The sequence below is a fragment of the Meles meles genome, chromosome 19, assembly GCF_922984935.1.
Source record: "Meles meles chromosome 19, mMelMel3.1 paternal haplotype, whole genome shotgun sequence".
NCBI lineage: Eukaryota > Metazoa > Chordata > Mammalia > Carnivora > Mustelidae > Meles > Meles meles.
Genome location: NC_060084.1, coordinates 5,610,828 through 5,624,775, shown reverse-complemented (window position 1 = coordinate 5,624,775; position 13,948 = coordinate 5,610,828).

Genomic DNA, 13,948 nt, shown 5'->3' with positions numbered 1-13,948 from the left:
AAGCCACAGCACCGAATTCCTGCCCTCACTTGCTGCCCCTCAAACAGCTTGTTCATCTGTACATTTCTTTTTGGTTTTTAGGGGTTTCCAGGTCTCGTGCCATGAGGCAAGTATCAGATCTGTAGTTCCCAGACATGGAGATCTTTTAGATCTAAAAAACATCTACATGGCAAAATAGTTTTAAGGACTAAATACACTTTTATGTGGAGGCACATATGTAGAACTCTGGGGAACTTAGATGGGATTATCAGCTTCTTCTCATGTCAAGTAAGGACCTTCAAAGACACGTGCACCCGACCAGCTCCTCTCATCTCCGTTTCATAGGGGAAAGGAAAATTACATACAGTGTTGGAGAGTTTTCATTTCTCTTGAATTTCGAGGGTTAGCGCCAGTGTTTGCGATAGTGGTTCTGTGACTCCCGATCCCCTCTTCTGATATGGTAGAAGTTACAGTTTTCACCCAAACAACATGGGCTGTAGTCACTGGGGCATTTACTCCTAACTGATATTGGTCACAGTGTTTATGGAGAGTGTGGCTGGAACATCAAAAAGGCCACCTTCTAGATTGAATCAATTTAGCATGATGGCAAAACTGAAAATGTCACTCATTTGTTGAAAACAGGTGAATATTTGATCTTTAACCAGCTCTTAGGGAATTGCTGGGATAGAGGGAAGCAGGCCCTCACCTTTCAGAACAACTCAGGGCTCCGCTGTGACCTCCATAAAGGGGGTGGAACAGGGGATGAAGAGAGGCCATCAGCTGCTCTTCCGAAGGTCACCTCTGGCAGACGTGCTTTCAAAAATGGCTCAAGGGTAGAGGAGCAGTAGGGGTGGGATGGAGGTGTGTGGACTCGAGCCAAGCTATTGAAGGTGATTTGGAGAGATTCCTAAGGTTTATGTGTCCTTTGCTATGGTGAATAATCAAGTGGTGTGCTGTCCCCAGAGACCAGCACCAATTAGTCATTTCATTCCCTGAGGACATCTTAGACTTGCCAAAGTCTGGTCTTAGGTAGAAAGGACTCATGAACCTCTGAAAAGAGCTTATCTTCTTGCCTTTATTTGGGAGGGAAGGGAGCTGAGGAGGTCAGTCATTCATTTTTTAACAGAACAAGAGACAGAGGTCCCCTTGCCCCAAAAAAGGTGTGTGTATATTAGTATGAGAGCAGTTGGTTAGAAGAGATGGGGGGCAACCTGCCAACTTTACGAGGGGGTGGGTCTCCAGTGACCTTAGAGCATGCTAATCCTTTTGCATGGAGACCTAGAAGAATTAAAACTAGGCCCCTGAGCCACTATCTGTTTGTGTGACTTTCAAAAATCGTGGCAGGCTTTGGAACAAGACACAGTTTGAATCCTGGTTGTACCACTTCCAAGCTGTGTGGGCTGGGACAGCTGACATAGCCTCCCTGGTCCATCTCCATCTTCTTTGTCACTGTCCGCTTCCGTACCATAGCCAACAGCCACATGTAGGCGTTGAGCCCTTGAAATCTGGCTGGTGCGACCCAAGATGTGCTACAGGTATGAAGTCCCCACTGGATGACAAACACTCAGTATTAAAAAAAATAATAATAGTAATGCAAACATTTCATTAAGGATTTTTACATTGATTACATGCTGACATGTTGAAATGATAAGAGTTTGGTTACATAGGGTCAGATAAAATTTATTGTTAGACTTAATTGCACCTGCTTCTTTCTACCTTTCTTAAAAATTTGGCCACTAGAAGGTTTATTTCCCTCTGTGGTTTCCATATAAGATTCAAGGTGTCTGTTGTTCTATTTGACGGCTTTATTCCCCAGAATCAGGAGCAACAGAACAAGGTGGGAGAGAGGGTAACTGCAAGGAGAGTCTTACCATGTGTCAGATCTTACACCCTGACCTTAAACCTCTCCGCAGCCCAGTATAGCGGATACGGTGTTTGTTTTACCCTTTTTCAACTGAGGGTCCCAGAGAAGTAATGATTTGCTCAGGGACCAACAGTTAACGAGTGCCAGGTGGTGATTTGAACCCAGATATTTGGATTCAGTAGCCCAGCGTCTTACTGTTACTTACTGCATTTCCTGCAGCCAGGGATGCTCAATAACATCTACCTTGCAATCATTTTAAGGATTAAATGTGATGGTGTGGGTAAGCCCTTGGTTTAGGGCCCAGTACATACTAAGAGCTCCAGAAACGATCGCTGCTATTAATGTTAAAATGGTAAGAAAAAGGAGGAGGCGGGGTGGGGAGGGGAGAGAAGGGGGTTATGCTGCCGTCATCGCCACTGCCATCAGGTGCCAGGTGCTATCTTGGGCACTTGCAGTACGTTATGAAATTTAATGCTCACAGCAAGCCTGGCCAATGTTCACCCACCCTTTCAGTCTCTAATTTTTGCTGCTATGGGTGTAGCAACGTCTGCCAGACACTCAAGAGCTCACTTTCACTTTATGGCCCTTGCCTGTGGCCTGTTGGGTGGACAGGAAGCTCAAGTTGGCAAAGAAAGGTACTGGCAGGGCCTGGTAGGGAATGAGCACACTGTAGAGATGAGAGGGTGGACAGGGTTTGGGTTTTATAGGAGGAATGGAGGCTCTATTTTTAGCATCTGATTCACCAGTGGAAATTTGGAGCACTGTCCCCAGCACTCAGAAACTGTGCATACTAAGGAAGGTATGACCAGTTGTTGAAGACATCAGTGAGGGCGGGGAAGGAAACAAATACGATCGAGACTCACTAATAAGGCTCCTAATTCTAAACTAGTCAAATGGCAATAGGAATGGAAGAATGATATTTTTCCTTAAGAAATTCTAGAAACTATTTCGCACAGCTGGCCTTGCCCCAAAAAGAAGAGGAAACGCTGCGTACTCTAATTGCACTAAATAAAGATCAAGCTTAAGTGGGCTGTGAGGCACTTGCATTAACACAAAAACCTTGGAATAAGAGAGATGTGAAGGTAGCCTGTGTTTGCCAGGGGTTTGGAAACTTCTAGTTACAGGATTTATACCCAACCCTGTCCCTCTTCAAGGGATACAGGGTACGGAGCTGGTAGGCAAGCCATTCCTGCTACTCTCTGCTCCTTATTGTCTACTCATGAAAGACCAGGACAGCCTCCTCCCACCCGCCAGAGACCATGAGCAGGCGGCAAGGGTGAGCACTCCCTCCGTCATATTTCATGCCAAGCCCGGTCCTAGCGGGATGTTTGCTACGTGGTACCCCCTTAAATCCTTACTCTTAAACCTCTAAAGTATTTATTTTATCCCTTATTTTATAGGTGAAATGGAATTATTCTGCCAGGCCATTTAATTATAAGTTGGCAGAGCCAGAATTCTAAACCAGGTCGATCTGACTCTGAGTCTTGCTGATTCTACCACACCATGTGGCCTTTCCTTTCAACCCCATGGTCACGACCAGAGATTTCTCTACCTACGCTAATCACATGAAAGGGGTCTTGCTGCCATGACCTCTCAGAGCACAGGACTGACTCAGTTCAACCCACATCCCTGAGAAGTCAGAGAGGAAGGAGGGAAGTTGGAATCTGCTCTTTTGGTAAACGCAACTTGTCCTTGTTTGGAAGATAGTAATAATAACAATAAGTAAAAAGAAAGAAAGAGAAAGAAAAGAAAGGAAAAAAAGAAAAAAGATTCTGAAAAAGACTCACAAGTGATTCTTTATATTCTACAAAATGAAATTAGGTAGTTGTCAATAAATTCATGCTATATATGTATATATATACGACTTCATGTGTATATACACACACACACATACATGTGTACACAGTTGGATAAATAAGTGGGTTATTAAATCTTTTTTTTTTTTTTTTTAAAGATTTTATTTATTTACTTGACAGAGAGAGATCATAAGTAGGCAGAGAGGCAGACAGAGAGAGTGAGAGGGAAGCAGGCTCACCGCTGAGCAGAGAGCCCGACGTGGGACTCGATCCCAGGACCCTGAGATCATGACCTGAGCCGAAGGCAGCAGCGTAAACCACTGAGCCACCCAGGCGCCCCGGGTTATTAAATCTTTTCAGTGTGTTTGTTATTTCTTATAAAACCTAACTGTACTTTTGGGGCACCTGGGTGGCTCAGTGGGTTAAAGCCTCTGCCTTCGGCTCAGGTCATGATCCCAGTGTCCTGGGATCGAGCCCCATGTCCGGCTCTCTGCTCTGCAGGGAGCCTGCTTCCTCCTCTCTCTCTGCCTGCCTCTCTGCCTAGTTGTGATTTCTCTCTGTCAAATAAATAAAATATTAAAAAAAAAACCTAACTGTACTTTTATAGCTTCTGAAAAATCCATGTAATTGCTCCCCTGCCTTTTAAAAAATAAAATAATCGACATGATGATTTAAATCGTTCAGGTAGTGGGGTGCCTAGGTGATTCAGTCAGCTAAGATTCCGACTCTTGATTTCAGCTCATGATTTCAGGTCATGGGATCGAGCCCCATGTTGGGCCCTGCACTCAGCCAGAGTCTGCTTAAGGTTCTCTCTCTCTCCCTCTCCCTCTGCCCCTCCCCCAGAACACCTATGCATGTACGCTGGCTGGCTCGCTCTCTCTAATAAATAACTTTTAAAAACCTTCAAAATAAAAACTGTTCAAGTAACAAGAGAACCCATTCCAATCATCAGAAATTAGGACAATTCCCCAATTGTGGACCTCTCCATTCACTGTCCCCCGCCACTTCCAAGCCATTTCCCCTTTCCGGAGGTGACCACTGTCATCAGCTCAGGGTAAATTTTTGTAGCTTTTTTTTTCTTCCTTGTATTAAGAATGGAGCCCAATACTATGTCTACTATGTATCATTCTGCAGCTTGTGCGTTCTGTTCTTCTTGGTGGTTACATACTACCTCAGGGTCAGAAGGTACCAAAATGCATTCAGCCACCCTCTTCTGACAGACATTTAGGGGTTTCTTGTTTTTCACAGTTATGAAGGCAATTGTTTATTCTTTCATTCAAGGGAATGCTTGCAGTTTTACAGTCAACATATGGCTAAGTAAATATTTAAGATTTTATGTTGACATTTCGCTGTCAAGTTCAGAACTTTTATTACGCCCTTCACCTCTTGCATTATATAATGTGTATTCTCACTTTCCGAGTTTAAGTTTACAAGGCCACAACTATAAATGTTGATTGCCTTTTCTAGACCATACATCTTCAGTTCCTGTAGCTAAGAGCCAGTAAACAATCGTGATGACCCTGCCTCGGATAGTCAAGTGATGGTTAGGGATGCATAAGGAGGAGAAAATAGAGAAGTGGCATGTTAGAGATTGGAGAACGCCAATCCTCCCCACTCCCTCCCTGGGAACCTGTACCCGACTGAAAACAGACATGAAGAACCAAGTGATTATCAGGTGAAACCTCAGATGTGTTAATGAGCAAGGCCAGTGCCCAACCCTTCAAACTGAAGGTCTTTGATGAACTGCACTGGGGAACGTGGCTTGGACCATGTTCAACATTGGTAGGACCAATGGTGTGACCCACCATTGGTAGGGGTAGGAGGTAAGCTGCCTGCTTCACTATCTTCACTAAGTGGCTCAGAGGATGTTGTACCTTCCCTAGCTTCCACAGAAAAATTGGTTTATGACCCTCCCATAAGAATGAATGAGAGAGGAAGCATAAAGGGAAGGCAAGAAGAACTCCAGTCCCTCTTTCTCCTGGGGAACGGCGTACAAGTACCCTCTGGAAGCAGGCAAGGAGGGGACATGATCTGCCCTGCTAGGCATCTTCCTTAAAATAACAGATTTTCCAAAAAGTATTGATATTAATTTTTGCTTACTATCATAAATAAAAATTTATGGGGTTGAATAGTGGCTTCCAAAAAGTTAGGACCATATCCTAATAGTCATTCCCTGTGAATGTTATCTTATTTGAAAGAAAAAAAGTCTTTGCAAATAGAGTTAAATCCTGGATTAGCAAGGTGGGTCTTGAATCCAACAAGTGCTTTTATAAGGAGATCGAGGTCACAAACGGGAAGGCCATAGGAAGCTGGGGGCAGAGATGGGCGAGATGCTGCCACAAGCTAAGGGGCATCTGGAGCCCCAGAGGCTGGAAGAGGGGAGCCAGGAGTCTTTCCCGGAGCCTTTAGAGGGAGCACGGCCTTGCTGACACCTTGATTTCAGGCTTCTGGCCTCCAGAACTGTGAGAGAATGAATTTCTGTTGTTTTAGGCCATCCAGTTTGTGGTTATTTGTGACAGCAGCCCTAGGAAAGTAATACATTTACCATAAGATGCAGTATGGAAGTAGTGGTCTGGCCCAAACTAGAGTATCTAGGTAAGTCTGGTTGCCTTTGCTCTACTCTCAGCTGTTTCTATCACTCTTGAGAGCGGTAGTTGTTTCTCATGACCCACTTATAATTTTCTTTCACCTAAGAGCACTTTACTGGGGTTTATTCACGGCCCCGTCCTGCTGACGGCTTGGTGCGGCCCGTGCCGGGAGGCAAGCTGGGCTCTTGCGAATAGGGCTTAGCTCAGCCCTCCGCTGCTTGCCAGCTGTTCCAGGCGGCCCTGACTTTCCTGCATCCTCGTGTTGGTTGCCTGTCAGTCTAACTTCCAGCTCAAGCTCTTCATTTTGGCTAAAGCAGAGTGAGGGGCTAGCAAAGGCTCTCTCTGTTTGCTGATGGCCTGAGTCCTCCCAGACAAGCGCCTCTAGTTAGGGGGAATTTACTTGGGAAACTTATCCCTGTGTGTCGACTCATTCAATTCTTAGTTCATCCATGTTGGCCCCTTTGTCCTTGTACCAAATACTTTTACTGAGAGCACCTGCTTCAGAATCGTTCCCTTCTTTGGTCCTTTGTTACCAATCAGTGCTTTAAAAAAAGGATTCAAGTCCTTTACCTTCTTGGTGGGAAATATATCGGACGACAAACTGAACAAAACAGAACGGTCTGGGAATAGTTGTTCTTCCAATGTTCAGCTCAGCAAACCTGGAGACCATTAGCAGTCCTAACCCCACTGGGGGAGATGACAGGCAGGCAGAGAGTCCTTCAAGGTGGGTCTTCCTTCAGGGAGCGTTCCCAGGTGGCTGGCAGTGCTGGCCTCATGGGGGTACCGCTAGTGGGGGCATGTGTGCTCTGTTCGGCGCTCTGCTGGTGCTGTCTTGAAACTGCTAATGAGCTCTGAATAAGGGGGTCGCACATTTTCATTTTGCACTGGATGCTGTAAATTATGTAGGGCGTCCTGGTGGCTATCACAGGTCTGGGACAGCTGAAGTCCCTCCTGTGGCGAAATACCTCCTCCATTTTCCAGCACATCTCTGGTCTACTGTTTGCTTTCCTTTTGCTATATGCTGTGACCGGAAAGACGTCAATAAACAACACTCTAAGTTTAGCATAGAGTATCAAGAAATGGTTCTCAGGGGCGCCTAGGTGGCGCAGTTGGTTAAGCAGCTGCCTTCAGCTCAGGTCATGATCTCCAAGTCCTGGGATCAAGCCCTACATCTGGCTCTGTGCTTGGTGGGGAGCCTGCTTCTCTCTGCACACACACCCCCACTTCCCTATCCTTGAGTGCTCTCTCTTTCTCTGTCTCTTGTGCTGGCTCTCAAATAAGTAAATAAATAAAATCCTTAAAAAAAAAAAAAAAAAGAAAAAGAAATGGTTCTCAACTGGGCTGATTTTGCATCCTGCCACCCTGCCCAGAGATATTTAGCAACATCTGGAGACATTTTCAGTTGTCACAACTGAGGGGTTGAGACCAGAGTTGCTGCTAAACATGTTATAATGTTCAGAACAATCCCCTCAATAAAGAATTATCTGGCCCCAAATGTGAACAGTGCCCCTGGGCCGGAGGTCCAGCCACTTAAAGACGACCCTTTCACCAGCAGCCTCAGAAACATCCAGGAGCATCTCAGAAATTCAGAACCTCAGGCTACATCCAGACCTATGTGAGTCATAATTGGACTTTTGACAAGATCGCCTAGTGACTCATACCCACGTTGAAGTTTGAGAAGCACTGGGCCAGAGCAAAACTTATCTGGTTTATGGGTGTCTGCAGAGATTCTGATTGCAGTGCTGCCCTTTGGAGTGGAAGTTCCCAAGTTTGGATCAAATAGGGAAAGTATGGCTAGGGGAAGAAAACCCGAAAACTAGCCTAGTACAGAACAACCTATCTAAAGGGCAAGGCAGGAGAAGAAGTAGGGGAGACTCCCCAGGCAGGTTGGGGGACAGGAGGGACTATAATGTGAGCAGTAGGATGGGGCCCGTTGTTCCTCAGATCATGAAGGCCTAGGGAGAGTTCAAATCACCCTTGCATGTAGCTGGTGGTGTGACGTGAGTAGGGATGCTTCGGAAGGAATTGTGATGGTCAACACATCTATTTGAGACCATTAGAGACCGCTCTGTGTCAAGTCTGTGTCAACTGGACTCTGGATGCGGATGCCACTTGAGTCTGCCTGTATTAGTTTGCTTGGCTGCCATAACAAGTACCAAGACTGGGATATAAACAATAGAAATCTATCTTCTCACCTTTCAATAGGCTAGAAGTTCAAGATCAAGATGTCAGCAGGGTTGGATTCTTCTGAGGCCTCTGTCCTAGGCTTGGAGATGGCAGTCTTCTCCCCGAGTCTTCGCATGGCTTTCCCTCTTCGTTTGTCTGTGTCCTAACGCCCTTTTCTTATAAGGATACCAGTCATATTGGATTAGGATTCATCCATTGGACCTTGTTTTAACTTAATTACCTCTTTAAAGAACCTGTCTCCAAATATAGTCATATTCTGAAGTACTGGGAGTTAGGACTTCAGTATATGAATTTGGGCTAGGGGACACAATTTTATTTTTCTAGAGGGCTAAAATAGTATTACTGATCCGTCCTAACACCACACTGGGAGCAGAACCACTCCAGTACCTGAGCGGATCACACTCAGGCAGGCAATACATCTTAAGAAGTTTTCAGATGTGAATCCATGGCCACTAACTCAGTGGGCTTAGCAGTGGCCAATATTATCACGGATCCTCTGAGACACAGCATTTCTTTTCTCTCTGTGTTGATGCCCTTCAGGGGATAAGCACCTGCCTTTAACCTGTATCAGTTAGCTATTGCCATGAAACAAACAGCCCACTGATCCTTGCTCCCAGGTACCCTTCAACATCAAGGTCTCCCAATCATCTCCACTGGGCTCTCTTAGCCACCAATTTTGGGTCGTTTCCTCTATGGCCCTCCCCACTGAGGTTCACTAGCTCTTGGGGGAACCAAGCACCCAATTGAATATTAAGCCTATGGGCTCTGAACTCTTAAGAAACAAAGTGACTTGTGAGCTAAGACTCTGTTCTTTCCTCCAGAAGGCATTTCCTTCCCTCTTTTAGTATACTACAGCACATTGAGGACCTCTAGGTTAACCAGGGCAATTATTAGTAAATGGTTAGAGCATGGCTGCCTCAAGGTTCTGGTAGACAGGTCAAAGGAGTATGAATGCAAATGCATTTTTAAAGCACAGTGCAGCTATTATTGGGTATAATGGAAAGTCATTAAGCATATTAGCTGCTGATTTTATAATCAAGTGCTAACATTTTCTGGATGCTAACCTAAGTAACAGGAGATATTGGCCATTTGCAAAACATGCTTAAACAAAAAAGATTCAGAGACAAGAAGTGCCTCTCATCTTAATTATTTTTTTTGCATCATAAAAACCTCTCGAACAATGCTTTTGCAAAGCATAATGGATGTGGAGCAGCTATAGAAAACATCTCACTTCCTTTGTTTGGAAACAACGTTTTATAGTTGGAAAGAAAAATTCTGTCCAGCTGACTTTATTCCAAGGAGAGGGTGAATCTGAGAGAGCAGTCTTTGCTTGTCTGAGGAGTATCTATCTGTGTCCATCAAGCCCTGGTAAAACTTTAGAGAGAGTGGTTGGAAATTGTGCTTGCTTTTTATCCATGCTGCTTCTTCAAGGTCTCTGGGTGGCTGCTGCGGCTACGGGGGAAGGTGGCCTATGGAGCCTCACCTCTACCCCTTGATTACCAAGAGGCATATTCGGAAGTTTTCCTGAGTGGAAGGAGAACTTCTTCTCTTTTCCTGAGCCATTTAGCACCAGCCCAGACTTATTTTTCGAGATGGCTATGTAATATTAGTGATCAGTTCAGACGTCCCACTGGGGGTAGAACCGTCTCAGTACCTGAGCTCATCAGACTCACGCACGCCATACATCCTACATTTATTTCGAAGTTTTCAGATGTGAATCCGTGGCCAGTGAACTCAGTGGGCCTAGCAGTGGCCAGTATGATCACGGATCCTCTGACACACAGCATCTCTTGTCTCTCTGTGTTGATGCCCTTCAGGGGATAAGCCCCTGTCTTTATCCTGTATCACTTAGCTATTGCCATGAAACAAAGCATCTCAAAATTCAGTGGCTTAAACAACAACCATATCCTACTTCTCATGAATTACTGGTAACTGGCTCGGTCTGCTGATTCGGGCTCACTATTCTATCTGTGCTAAGTTAGCAGTTTTGCTTGAGGCCCATGAGTCTGGATTATCTTTGTTGGGATCAGTTTATTTTCCCAAACGTCTCTCTCATCTCTCCTATAGGTAAACCCAGGCATGTTCTCATGGTGATGGCATGGGCTTAAGAGGGAAGAGAATCGCTCAAGTGTTTTATCAGGCATCTGGCTCTCTTGGCCAGAGCCAGTCGCAAGAGAACAAGAGACTGTGCTAAAGACTTAGATCTTTAGGAGGCATATGGACAATTAGGGTCTCAGTGCAGTCGGTATAGGCATGACCTCCATGACTGCAGACTGTTCACTGACCATCTTCAGTTACCCTGTCTAACTGAGGTCCAGTGGCCTGAGTCAAAGTGATTGACATTGCTCTGCTTCCCTCCCTTTCCTGCAGCAATGAGATCCTACTCTTTGTGTATTGACATGGATAGGGTCATGAAACCATGGGAACCTGAGGGGAATAGGCCAGAACTGCATCCGCCATGCCTGGAACATGGCAGGGATTCAAATAGTGCATAATACGGTGGAAAGAGACAACTTCTGCATTCCCAAGTTAACAACTGAGTGAAACTCAATTTCATCATTGCCACAAGTCTCCTACCAGAAAGACCCTTGCTCCTCCCTCAGTTTGGATATTGGCCTCAGTCACATCCTAGTTCTTTGGCCTGCCTTGCTTGACAACCAGCTGTGAGAAAATGGGATTGTTAACCAACAAGCATCTGAGCAGTAGACATGACTCAAGCCAAGGAGCCCTTTGGTTATCTTCATCAAGGTGAGAGAGTGTTTGGCTTCTTGATCCACAACTTCAATTTATTCATTCTCTCAGGGACTATTAGATCTGGAAAGCCCTGGTAGGTATTTTTGCCACTTGCTCAATGTCTATTTATCCCTCAAAATTTCGCCTAACCGTTTGCGCTTCTATTAAATCTCCAATTAACCCAATCCCTTGTGTATGTCCCATTGTACTTGTGGAATAGACTTTTTATTCTTCTTTCATTCATCTCTTCACCAAATATGTATTGAATGCCTTCTAGGTGCCAGACACATCGTAGGCACTGAGTAAAGACCTTTAAACAAAGGCAAGGACCCCACTCTCAGGGAGCTTACATTCGGAAGGGAGCATTCCATAATGAATAAGGAATGAAATAAAAAGATGCTAATAATAAAGACTAGATTGGTTAAGATGGGTAAGCCATCTTTGGCTAAGACAATGATGGTGTGTGTGTGTGTGTGTGTGTGTGTGTGTGTGTCTTTGAGATCTGTGTTAGATAGCTGGTCAGAGAAGCCCTTTCTATAAGTTGCATTTGAACGGAGAGTGAACTATATGAAGGAATGGGCTACATAGACATTTAGGGGAGGGATTCCTAAGGAGAAGGGACAGCATATGGAGCAGGCTTGGCCTTTTTGAAGAATAACAAAAAAGCCAGTGGGGTTTGATTGAGCAGAGAGAGAGTGGTCGGCGTGAGATCAGAGAGATAGGAGGGCTACAAATTTTGTCAGGCCTTGTAGGCTAGGAAATCAACTTCTGATTTTCTTCTAAGTGGGATAATAAGTGTGGTAGACAGAATAATGGCCCCCAAAGATGAACATATCCTAGTCTCCAGAACCTGTGAGTATGTTACTGTACATGGCAAAAGAGGCTTTGTAGATGTGATTAAGCTAAGAATTTTGAGATAAGGAAATTATCCTGGATTATCAGGGTGGGCACAGTGTAATCACAGGGTCCTTAAAAGAGGAAACTAAGAGGGTCAGAGTCGGAGAAGGACAACAGAAACAGAGGCTGAGATGATGCAGGGCCATGAGTCAAAGAATGAGGGGACCTTCAGAAGCTAGAGAAGGCAAGGAACAGATTCTTCCTTGGCACCTTCAGAAAGGAACCAGCCCTGATTCCTTGAAGTGTCCTATAAGACACTTCAAAACTCTGACCTCCAGAACTGTCAGTCAGTTCATTTGTGTTGCTTTAAGCCACTAAGTCTGTGGTAATTTTTTACAGCAGGAAGTCACTAGAGGGTTTGACGAGAACAATATGACCTCACTTACATTAAAAAAAAAAAAAAAAAAAAGTCACTGGCTGGTTATATGGAGACTGGAATGAGGAAGGCCAAGTAGAAGAGTTTGCAAGAGTCCAGAGAAGAGATAATGGTGGCGGTGGTGGAGAGAAGTGATAGAACCTCCATGTGTTTTGAAAATGGACAGCACAGGACTGGGTTTGTAAGAGACTGGTTGAAGGAGCTGAGGGAGCTAGAGAAGCCTGGGTGACTCCCATACTCTTGACTTAAGTCCCTGAGAAAATGAAAGCGGTATATATTGACAATGGTTGGAGGAAAATGAGTTTTGGAGGTTTGATGTCTATATGTGGGGTGGGGGAGAGTGGATCAAGAATTCCATTTGGACATATTATGTTGGAAATGTCTATAAACCATCAAAGTGTAGGTGTCAAATAGGCAGTTGTGTTTTTATGAATTTGGAGCTCAGGGGAGCCTTCTGGGCTAGAGGTCTAAATGTGAGAGTCGTCAGTGAAAAGATGTTTAAAGCCATGGGAATGGATGAGATTACCTAGGAAAAAGTGAAGATTCGGAGAGCATCATTGGGGAGGGAAAGTGGCAGCATTCCACATAGAACTTCCTAATGTTTGCAATATTCCCTTTTGTCTGGAACTCAGGCTAGGAAAGAGAGCACTGTTAGAGCATTGGGGTGGGGAATGAACAACTAGGGAGGTTTCCTAGTTACCCATTGCCCTCCACAGTGTGGAACACAACCAGACCCAAACGGATATTCCCTAGCATTTATTCATAATGGAAAGATATGATGCTTTCTTAAATCGATAGGTAAAACCACCTACTTAAACAAAGGCAGCAATCATATCAACATGTGTACTGTGATAGCCTTTGGCTGAGTATACCCATGAAAGTGCTTTAATATGGGTTCATCAGATAAATAATGATTGTAAGGAAAGGGTAACTACTTGGGGGAAGCGGAAAGAAGTGTACTATGTGGAGGGCAAGATGGCTTCCCAGATTGATTCATTTGCTCATGTTGACTATTTTTATGCTATAAATCTCAATTGAAGAGTCTTGCTGTATCCAAAACGAGGGCCCGGAAACCCCAAACAAGAATACAATGGCTCACCAGGGAAAGCATTAACTAACCTAAATGCTGCTTTCCTTCCCCGAAGAAATCTCCTCCATCTGTGCTGGAGTCGTTATCCCTGCCTTCCTTGGAAAGGAGGAAATTTGCACTATCAAAACCAGGATTTGTGTGTCCAACCTGACTTCAGAGATATTAAGTGATAATCTTTCCCAATGAAGAACAGAATGAACTCAAAGTTCCCACTCCAGTTCCTGGGTATAAGAAAATGGTGTCACATGGAAAACTTTCTGGAGGAAGGAGATCAAGTTTCTCGGTACTTGGCCCATAGACATGCTCCAACAAGAGCTCTACTTCAAAGACCTGGTCCAATATTAGGGCCTCTAGGAAACTCATGATAATTGCTATCCATTCTGCTATATTCTTGCCATATGGAGAGTGTATTTTTTAACTCTTGTCACCATAATGCCT